Source organism: Tupaia chinensis, unplaced genomic scaffold (genome assembly GCF_000334495.1).
Source record: "Tupaia chinensis unplaced genomic scaffold, TupChi_1.0 Scaffold000007_1, whole genome shotgun sequence".
Classification (NCBI taxonomy): domain Eukaryota; kingdom Metazoa; phylum Chordata; class Mammalia; order Scandentia; family Tupaiidae; genus Tupaia; species Tupaia belangeri.
The window spans coordinates 1182997-1193768 of NW_006159436.1; the positions used below are offsets into that span (position 1 = coordinate 1182997).

The following is a 10772-nucleotide window of genomic DNA, read 5'->3' on the forward strand; positions in this document are numbered from 1 at the left end:
AGTAGAAGTTCATTGTGGTGGAAAAATTCCAGATCTACTTTTTCTATAATATGCATTCTCCACAAACTTTTTGAAGAGCCCCCACCCTTCAAATTGCGGTATTGGTGGCAACTGAGAGCTACAGAGTGAAAGGTATGGCTGCTCCAGCTGGGATGTAGTTGTGGAGAGGAGCAGACATCACTAGAAAGGAGGCATCCAAACAGGGAGGAAGCAGGGAAGAAATACATTGATCTTTTCTTCTTCCATCCTCTGCTCCTGACAGAGCTTCCTATTGGCTGGGCCTAAGGAAAGTAACTGGGCAAGACAGTGACAGGGAAGCCAGGGGCTAAGCTGTGTGATCTCACACTCATACGAGAGAGAGAGAGAGAGAGAGAGAGAGAGAGAGAGAGAGGCTGAGAACAGCTTCAGGGGTAGGAAGTGGAGAATAACAGTACATACCCCGTGCTCTGGTGTTCTCATGGAGAATATTGCCTTTCTGAGAGACCTTTCTCAGTTATATACCAAGTGCGGAATGGCCACAGCAGAGTCACGTGCAGAAGCACTGTGTTTTGTCATTTTCCGAGAAAGACTTGAAAATAATCCAGAAGTGGAAAAGCATGAGCAAGTCAAAACTCGCATAATGATCACTGAGAGTGCGTTTATGTTTTTTTTTTTCAAATCTGCCTTGTTTCAAAATGTGTTTAAGATAGCCTCAAATGGTCACCATGTCTATTCAACTTATTCTTGAGAAGTTATATCTCTTTTCCCATTTTTTCTTTCTACTGGCCATAGGGACTCAAGAACATTTTTCCTATAGTTAGGCAGGACATGAGGGAAAATTGAAAAACAGAAATAGCATAATCTTTTTTTTTCCAGGGTACTCTGATAAACTGTGCTTATCACCTCAAATGTTGATTTGAATATGGTGTAACCTGTAAAGTTATATACTTAAAAATTTTTTAAACAGCATTTTGAAAAGTAAACAATGGTTGGGCCAGCAGGTGGTGTGAAAGTTAAGGTGCTAGATCCCATATGGCTGCCCATGCAGTTGAGGTTCCAGATCCGGTGGCTTAAGAATCATGCGGGCATGTGTACATACCCAAAACCCTAAGAGGAAACTGGAGAAGGAATTGTGGGTGGCCATTCTCCCTAGGAAGTGATTTCTCACTTTCCCTCTCTCTTTGTCTCTCCATTGAGCACATGGGCCCTATAGCAAAATAAATAAATAAAATAAAAATAAAGAATAGAAAGAACTATTCCTATCTGTATTGTCTAGGGAGGTTTTGGTCATTTGTCGCCAATAACGCATCTATGTACGGAGTCTTTCATTTGGCAACTTCTGGCAAAGCCAAAATTTCTGAGACTGAGATGTGAATTTGATATCAAATTACTCAGGAGGGAGGAGAGGTTTCCGTGTTTGGTTTTGCTCATGTGCCCTGTAAGTTGAGAAGCTCTAGGGCCTGCTGGGTGGGGGAGGGTAGACTGTGAGCATGGGCTGAAGGTTCCTTGACTGCAGGCAAAGAGTGATTCAAGGGAAGGGTTAACTGTCAGGGTTCTCTTTGGGTCAGGAGGAAGGTAACTGGGGAAGCTCACAACCTCTGCTCTTTATAGAAAGACTTAAATACCTTTTGCAGGCTGTTCTTCATTGTGCACTGTACCCAGTCTTACGCCAGCTTTTTGGGATGACTACTTGGGGCATGCTGACTGTATTGTTAGGGCAGCTGAACCTGAGCCAAGTATATAAACTGACTGCCCAGATCAGACAGGTGTTGGGGTTCCCGCACTGGGCTGTGAATTTCATTACAGCCTTTTAGCACCAGGACATGGTTTTCCCAGGCGAGTCCTAACACCTTAATAATCAGGGTTGATTCCCTGAGGGAAGAACATGTTTTGCTAAAATGCTGTGTTCACACTAACACAGGTGTGCTTCGATTCAAAGTTACTTATAGCTTTCTTTTTTTTATAGAGCTACATTAGCTGCCTCCAAGAATTAAATCCCCAAATAGTAACAGTTCAGGGAGATCATTAGGTTTCAGATAGAGAATGAAACAATGGGGGCGTGGCAAATCCTAAAACCTCATTTCATCCTGTGGTGTGCACGTGTCACAGTGCACGTGCTTCCCAGGCTCATCCTTCCTGCATTTCATTTCAGCACATAGAGAGAAATAGTAGGCAAAGCTCAGGGCTTAGGTCAGAAAACATGGATTTCAAGTTCTTCATGCCAACCTATGGCAAGCCACCTTGCCTCCTTGGGTCTTCCTTTCTTCATCTGTAAGATAAAGACGTGATGTGCTGGGGGCTCTATCAGACACAGGCACTGAGAAGTGAAATAGCAGGTGTAGAAGGCATGGCCACTTTCTTGATGCTGAAGAAGAGATCTGCTAACTCACAGCAAAATTGTAGGAGTTGATGGGAATGAAGCCATGAATTGCAGGCACAGTTTTTCCCAGCTTCAAAACCTACATAGGTGCATCCTTCTTCAGGGCATGAAGTCCAAAGGCCTCAGCATAGTGCCCAAGGATCTTCTTTTTCCAGCCATGCCTGACCTGCTAGGGCAACTGTCTCCACCACTTGCCTCTTTCCTGTCCTCCAGGTGTCTTACAAGAACTTTTTTTTTTTTAGAGAGCTTTTTGCTAGAGGGTACATTCATTTGCCAGAAAGAGATAGACAAAAGGACAGAAAGTGAGAAATCGCCCCCCTAGCGGGGATAGCCATGCCGTAATCCCTTCTTCTCCATTCTCCTCTCTGGATCTTGGGCACACATACACACGTGCCCAGCGTGAGTTTAAGCCACTGGGTCTGGGGCTTGAACTGCAGTCGATTACGTGGGAGTCCAGGGCTGGTCCCAGAGCTCATGTTTTTTTTACTGCAGTTAAGAATGTCCTCTTGGCTAGCATAGTGGCATGGAGGTAAGACAGTGCCCCACTATGTTGACGCCACATGGAAAGGTCATGGGTTCACACCCTGAGCTCTTCTACTGCATTCCAGCCTGTGTCCCTGACCCTGGCTGGCTGAGGTTGGGAATGCATCATGGCGTGAAGACGATTTTGGGGGTGTCTGACTTTCTCTTTCTCTCTCACTCATGGAAGAAATACATAACTTACACAAAAAGAGAGAGCGAACATACTCTCATTTCTCTTCTGCTCAACTGTGACGTACCATAGGCCTTCTTTCATGGACTTGAACCCGCTCACCAGACCTGCTGCCATCTCCTTAAGGGGAAGGGCTTTAGGAAGAGAGGACTGGAAGGAGCTGAAGTGATTAGGTACCAAAGAAGGAACATTCGTCACCTCATTTGTCCTCATATCCATCCTGTCATATCCACTACCTCATTTTAAAATTTTTTTCTGAGAAAGCCATTCCCTTGAGGCTGCGCACCACTAAGTGACAAGTTCAGATTTCAGCTCAGGTCTGCGTCGTCCCTCATGCTGCCTCCCTTGCTCCGAGCAATGCCTTTCTTCTATGGGGCTCGCAACTTTTCTCTCAGGATCGTGGTCAGTAAATAGTAATTTATTTACAGACACACCTGGAGAGGCTCGAGTTGCTTTCCAAACCAAAGGGTTAAGCAGAAACCATTTGTTTTCTTTATAAACACTGACAATAGGTGCCTACACGTCATCTTCAGGCAGTTTTCCTATTTTTTTTTTTGATATAAGCTAAAGAATTCGGGATTATTATTCTAGAACTACATAATGAAGGAGTAGTTCAGTTTGTTCATATTTAAACATACTAATGAGTTGTTGGGTTTACTTCAAATAATCCAGAGGGTCACAGTTCAGAGAAGTAAATTTCATATTCTTTTATTGCCAATGTAATTTTCTTAGAATTTAATTGGCTAGCATGATTTTTTAAATATGTCTATTTTAGAGTCTCTGTTGGCACCGGCAGCCGGTACTTCCTTCACAATGAAGCAAAAAGGGCTGCCCTGGGCCAGGTGGGTTGCAGCTGCATCTCCCGCTGAGGTCTGGGAGGTGGGGGAGTCAGTCTTACAAGCTGCCTGTTGGTAATGTGGTATTTCAAGCCTCTTTCTGGAGAACTAAGGCATGTTCGGCTGTATCCACACCAGACAAGAAGTTACCAAATCCCGACACCCTGTCAGACGTACTCAGAGATCAGTAACCACAGTGGTTAAGGCTTTTTTATTTTTCGTCTTTTAAGATGCCCGAGGTGGTGATGACTCATTGCAAGGTTACTGCATTTCACCTTTCACCAAAGCTGCAGCCAAAATATTTTTCCACCTTTATGACTCACTCTTTTCCCAGGCCTGTTAAATTAATAGGAGCTTAAAGCAAATACACAGAGAAGGCTGAGGCAGTCACCATGGACTACCTGATGAAGAAAGATAAGCCCCTGCGTACCTGGAGCTTCCTGTTGTTTTGTTTTGTTTTGTTTTTCAGACTGTATTTAACTTCAGAACCCTTAGGGTTCCAGCAAGGAATGCACTATAACTTTGAGAAAGCTGCCGTTCCAGTTTTAAAGTCATTGAATTTCTCTCGCTACTATGAAGTAAGAATCTGATGATAAAAAGAATCCATTATGAACCAGCCAGGGAATACCTTCAGTGGTAGTGGGTAAATAGGTCCAAATCTTTAGAGGGCTTTTCAATGTTCACTATAATCTTGGGTAGTCAGAAAAGCATGACATATGCAAAAATGCGTAGAAAAATGTGTCATGACTTTTCTGATGACCTGATAGCTTGACTAAACCTCCCTCAACTTGTCTTGTATCAATTTTCTACCTTTAATATTTGCTTCAATCGGATCATTCTTTTTATGTTCACTATTCATGTTGGCCTTTGCATTTTTACTTATGATTGCCTTCCCACACCTATGATTAGAATGTCCTTCTTTCCGGGACCAACAGATGACATAATAGTTAAGCTGCTGGACTCCCATGTAGTTGATTGTGGTTCGAGTCCCAGACCCAGCAGCTTAAAACTCACTCTGGGTGTGTTTGCATGCATGTCCAAAATCCTGAGAGGAGAATAGAGGAGAAAGTATTGTGGCATGGCCATCCTCCCTGGAGGGTGATTTCTCACTTTCTGTCCCTTGGTCTCTCTGGTGAGTGCACACGCTCTATAGCAAAAATCTCTCTCTCTAAAAGAAGAATGTCCTCCTCTCCTCAAATCCATTTATGTAAACCTTAGCTTTCTTTTCAAACTCTAGTTAAATACTATTTCTCCTGTCACAGGTTTCTAGACAAAATTTCTTTCTTCTCCTTAGCTTCCATAACAAATATTCTTTCTGGTTGCTTTTTTGGATAAAGTTTATTTATTCCCTTATTTCATGAGCGAGAAAGAGAAATAAACAAGTACCTTCAACAGGGTCTTGTGGCATGATCTCCCGCAGCCAGGATCTTGGCACGTGAACATCCAGCCAGCACTGTAGAGGTCAACCTGGGCACTGAACTGTGGTCTTCCACATTACTTCCAACATTACAGAGCAGTGCACTTCTGCTGTGCCACCATAGCTGGGGCTTTCGTTGCTTGTAAGAACTTCTCTTTAACATTGAGTCTGTAGATTCACCACATACCTGTGTTTGGATTTCTTTCTATTTACATAGCTTGTGATTCTTATTTTTCATTTTTTCTGGAAAATTCTCAGCCTTTGTTTCTTTGAATAAAATTTCCTTTCAATAGCTCTTCTCTTTCTGGACCCTCCCCCCCCCATTAGATGTATACTTGCGTTCTACACGATAACATTTTGCTCAACGGCAGACCACGTTTATCGTGGTGGTTCCGTAAGATTATAATTCCTGTAGCTTTGTGATGTCATAGCTGTCTTAATGTCACAGTGCTATGCATTACTGGTGTGTTTGTGCTTATGCTGGTGTAAACCACCTACTCTACTGCCAGTTGTTTAAAAGTATAGTACATACCATTATGTGTAGCACCCAACACTTGATAGTAAATGTCTGTGTTTGGTATATATACTTGCTATACTCTACTTTTTAATATTATTTTAGAATGTACTTCATCTTCTTATAAAAAAAGAAGTTTCCTATAAAACAGTATGCTGTCTTACGCTGCCAGCAGTGACCTAAGCTCATGTTTACTGAGTTTCTCGAGTATAGCATTTTCCCTTTTGCTTGATTTATTATTATTATTATTATTATTATGGGGAGGTTTTTGCTATAGAGTGCGTGTGCTTGCCAGAAAGACAGAGTGAGACAGAGAGACAGAAAGTGAGAAATCACCCCCCAGGGGAGATGGCCATGCCACAGTCTCTTCTCCATTCTCCTCCTGAGATCTTGTGTGTGTGCACACATGTGCCCAGCGTGAGTTTAAGCCACCGGGTCCAGGACTTGAACCTCAGTCGACTACACCTGAGTCCAGCGATATAGCCATTACGCCAGCAGCTGGTCCTGATTTATTATTTTTTAAATTAATTTATTTACATTTTCTCACAAACATTTATTTTACATATCAAAACATTTTTCCTCATACTCCATAGTTCTTGAGAGTTAATAAACAAATTTCAAAATTTCCAAAAAACCTTGAATTTTTAAAGATAACTTTTTAAATATTTGTTATAATTTTGTTTGTGACTCTATAACAGAGACAGTATGGTTTTAAATATTTTTGAGACAATATTTACATGTCAAAATATTTGTGAATATTCTTCTGCTTGATTTAAGCTTGCTTTGCTCATCATGACCCTTTTAGCGGGACAAGATGTGGAGTTGAAAGATAGTGACGTAGACGACCCTGCGTAGGTCTAGGACAACCTATGTGTTTGTGTCTTGGTTTATAACAAAAAAGTTTAAAAAGCACTAAAGTATTCTAATTTTAAAATGGAAACAGCTTACAGATTAAGGATAGAAAGAAAGGAAATATTTTTGTGAAAGTGCACAATGTGTTCGTATTTTAACCTAAGTGTTATTATAATAATCGAAAAGTTAAACAAATTTGACAGTTTATGAAGTAGAATTGTGACAGTAAGCTAAGGTTAATTTATTGCTGAAGAAAGAAAAAAATTTAAAATAAATTTACTGTAGCCTAAGTGTATGGTGTTTATAAAGTCTACAGGAGTGTAGAGTAATGTCCTAGGCCTTCCTTTTCTCTCACCAGTCGCTCACTGACTCACCCAGAGCATTTTCTGGTCCTGCAGGCTCCATTTATGGTTTACCCTATACAGGCATACCGTTTTTTAATAGCTACTTTTTTTTTTGTGAATGTTTTTTGGTGTAGGGTTCATGGAGAGAGACAGAGAGAGAAAATGAGAGCTGGTACTTCTCCGGGAGGAATGGCCACACTGCAACCCTTTCTTCTCCTGGAATTTTGGGCACACATGCATACATGCCCAGCGTGATTTTCAAGTCACCAGGTCCGAACTCCAACAGCCACCAGCCACATGGGAATCCAGTGGCCCAATCACTACAGCATCTGCTGGCCCCTTTATACTTTATCTTTATACCACATGTTTATTATGTCTTTTCTGTGCTTAAAAAACCAAATCTTTAGCATTTATTACAGTTGCCTATGGTATTCAGTATGGTAACATGCTGTATAGGTTTGTAGCCTAGGAGCGATAAGCTATACCATATAGCCTAGGGGTGGAATGAGTTATACTATCTAGGTTCATGTAAGTATATTTGGTAATGTTCGCACAGTTACTAAATCACTTAATACATTTCCCAGACTGTATCCTTGTTGCTAAGTGACACAGGACTGTATATTTAACCTTCATATACCTCCACCCAACTCTCTTTACCTCTCTCTCGTATTTTCCATCTCTTTTGGTTCTGCACTGTACAATTTTTTAGATCTACATTCCAATTCTGACAGTGTCAATGTGTTACTTAACTTGATTTCTGAGGGTTTTTTGGTTTGTTTTAATTTGCTGTATGGTGCACATGCTTGCCAGAGAGAGACATAGAGGGAAGGGGGAAGAGAGAAAGAGAGAGAGAGAGAGAGAGAGAGAGAGCACTCCCCAGGATGATGACCATGATGTAATATCTCTTCTACTCTCTCTTGGGATTTTGGGCACACCTGCACACATGCCTGGCATACTTTTTCAAGCTGCTGGGTCTCGAACCTTGCAGTTAGCCATGTGGTATCCAGCTACCTTAACCATTTGTCTGTCCTAGCTTCTCAATTTCTTTAGACAGCTTTATTGATACATAACTTCATACCATAAAATTCAACCATTTTAAATGAATAGTTCAATGGTTTTTTAGTAAATTTACCCAGTTGTACAACCATTGCCATAATCCAATTTTGGAACATTTTTATCTCCCCAAAGGATGGCTCATGCCGACTTACAGTCAATCCCCATTCCGGACCCTTGTCGTAGGCAACCACGAATCCACTTCTGTCTCTATAGATTTGCTTCTCATGCACATTTCGTCTAAGTGAAATTATACAGTATGTGGTCTGTTGTGTCATGTAATATTGTTGATGCTCCATGCTGTTGAATGTATCAGTAGTTCTTTTATGTTGTTGAATAGTATGCCACTGTGAGACTGTATCACATTTTATTTACTCACCAGTTGTCCATTGAGTTTCAAACATTTTTTTATTTAAGGTTTTTACCATAGGGAATGTGCACTCACCAGAGAGGAGAGAGACAGACCATGAGAGAGAAAGTGCAAAATCATTCCCCAGGGGTTTGGCCACATTGCAATCCCTTCTTCTCCATTCTCCTCCTGGGAGTTTGGACACACACACACACACACACACACACACACACACACAACACACAATGCATGATTTTCAAGTTGCCAGGTCCAGGGCTTGAACCGTGGTCAGCCATGTGGGAGTCCAGTGCCTTAACTTCTTGCCATCTATTGACCCCATCCATTTATTTTTAATGTCAAAGACTATATTTCTTTGGGGACCAGCAGTTAGCCTAATGGCTATGTTGCTGGACTCCCATGTAGTCGACCGCGGTTCGTGTCCCAGACTGGGTAGCTTAAAACTCACGCCAGGTGCATGCACGTGCGTGCCCAAGATCCCAAGAGGAGAATGGAGGAGAAGGGATTGCAGCATGGCCATCCCCCCGGGGGGTGATTTCTCGCTTTCTGTCTCTCTGTCTCTCTCTGTCTGTCTGGCAAGTGCACGCGCCCTATAGCGAAAACCTCTCAAAAAAAAAAAAAAAAAAAGAGAAAGAAAGACTGTATTTCTTTCAATAAATTCTATCTTGTTCTATTACAAGTTGACTTGGAACAACTAGATTTGATCTACTTATTTGCTCTTATGTTTATTCCCTCATTTTAAGTATTTTAAACATATTTTATAGCTTGTTTTTTTTATTTCTTTTTTTTTTTTTTTTTTTTTTGGAGAGATTTTCACTGTAGGGCGCGTGCGCTCGCCAGACAGACAGAGAGAGACATAGAGATAGAAAGCGAGAAATCACCCCCCAGGGGGGCTGGTCACGCCGCAATCCCTTCTCCTCCATTCTCCTCTCGGGATCTTGGGCACGCACGCACACGCGCCCGGCGTGAGTTTTAAGCCACCGGGTCCGGGACACGAACCGCGGTCGACTACGTGGGAGTCCAGCGACATAGCCATTACACTAACTGCTGGTTCCCTATAGCTTGTTTTTAACAATTCTATTACCTGAAATTTTTAAGGATCTGATTTTGAAGTTTTTTATTATGTCTTTCCCATTTATTCTACCTATCTTTCTTTTTGTATTTTTTTGTTTTTAAAGGATTTTGCTGTAGGATATGTGTACACTTGCTGGAGAGGGAGCGAGTGAGCGAGAGAGAGGCTGGCCATGCTGCAATTCCTTCTCCATTCTCCTCCTGGGATTTTTGGCGCACACACAAATACACCCAGTGTGATTTTCAGGCCTCCAGGTCCAGACTTGAACCATGGTCTATGTGGGAGTCCAATACCTTAGCCACCACACCATCTCCTGGCCCCGCCTATGTTTCTTATGTTTAGCTTTTGAGGTCCTATTCATGTGATGCTTGGGTTAAGAGTTTCCTGATTGGCACCTGGGACCACTTCTCAGGTTTTTTGGTTTGGATTTTTCTGGACTGTACTGGTGATGTAAAAATGAATATCACACTTGCCTAAGTGCAGGTCTGTGGTATTTTTCACAGGGAGCCAGTGGTAGTTAGTTTGATTCACATGGGAAGGGTTCTAGGTTTGCATCATGGGACGTCCCTGAGCAAGCTCAGCTGGCACATGCATTCATTATCTAAGTCAGCTGAGACCGGGGGTGGGTCATGGTAAGGAGACCCTACTGGGGGTTCATGAATCTGTCTCTCTTTCTCTCTCTCTCTTTCTCATGGAAGAAGTAGACCTAAAGAGTGAACTTTTTTCCCCCCAACAAAAGACTTTTTTCTACTGTATCAGTGCCTAGGAGAAGACAAGTATTCCCTTGTATTTTGCAGTTCATGGACTTAATTTCTTTTTTTTTTTTTTTTTGGTCCACTCTCCCTGAGAGTCTAGTTCTTTGAGAGTCCCAACTGTATGCTAGTGTGTCAGTCCCAGCTCCCTGACTCATGGAGGTCCTAGTGCTGCAGTCTTGGGCTTGGGAGATATTAAAATAAGGCCTGTGTCCTCAGGGTAGTCAAAATACCAAGCTCACTTTTCACTTTGGTTTTTACCTTACTCTTCATTTTTGGCTCTTTATTTGAATACGTTTGGGGGTACAATGTGATTTTTCAGTATACAAATATAATGTGTGATGATTAAATCCAGCTAATTAGTATACCTATTATCTCGATCATTTGCCATTACTTTGTGTTAAGAACACATAAAATCCTTCTTTTAGAGCTGCTCTGAGATACACAGTGAGTCGTCCTTACCCATATTCTTCCTACTATTTTTCTAAACACTG

General features: G+C 41.8%; 1 long non-coding RNA gene across 1 annotated transcript in view; it reads right to left on the reverse strand.

The window, feature by feature from the left end:
- The window catches only part of LOC102497160 (uncharacterized), an 86804-nt gene extending 81099 nt beyond the window's left edge, over positions 1–5705 (reverse strand). Inside the window, exon 1 of the long non-coding RNA XR_001371143.1 lies at positions 5294–5705. This is a non-coding gene — a long non-coding RNA (uncharacterized LOC102497160). The remainder of the gene's footprint in view (positions 1–5293) is intronic.
- Positions 5706–10772: the final 5067 nt, after the last annotated feature.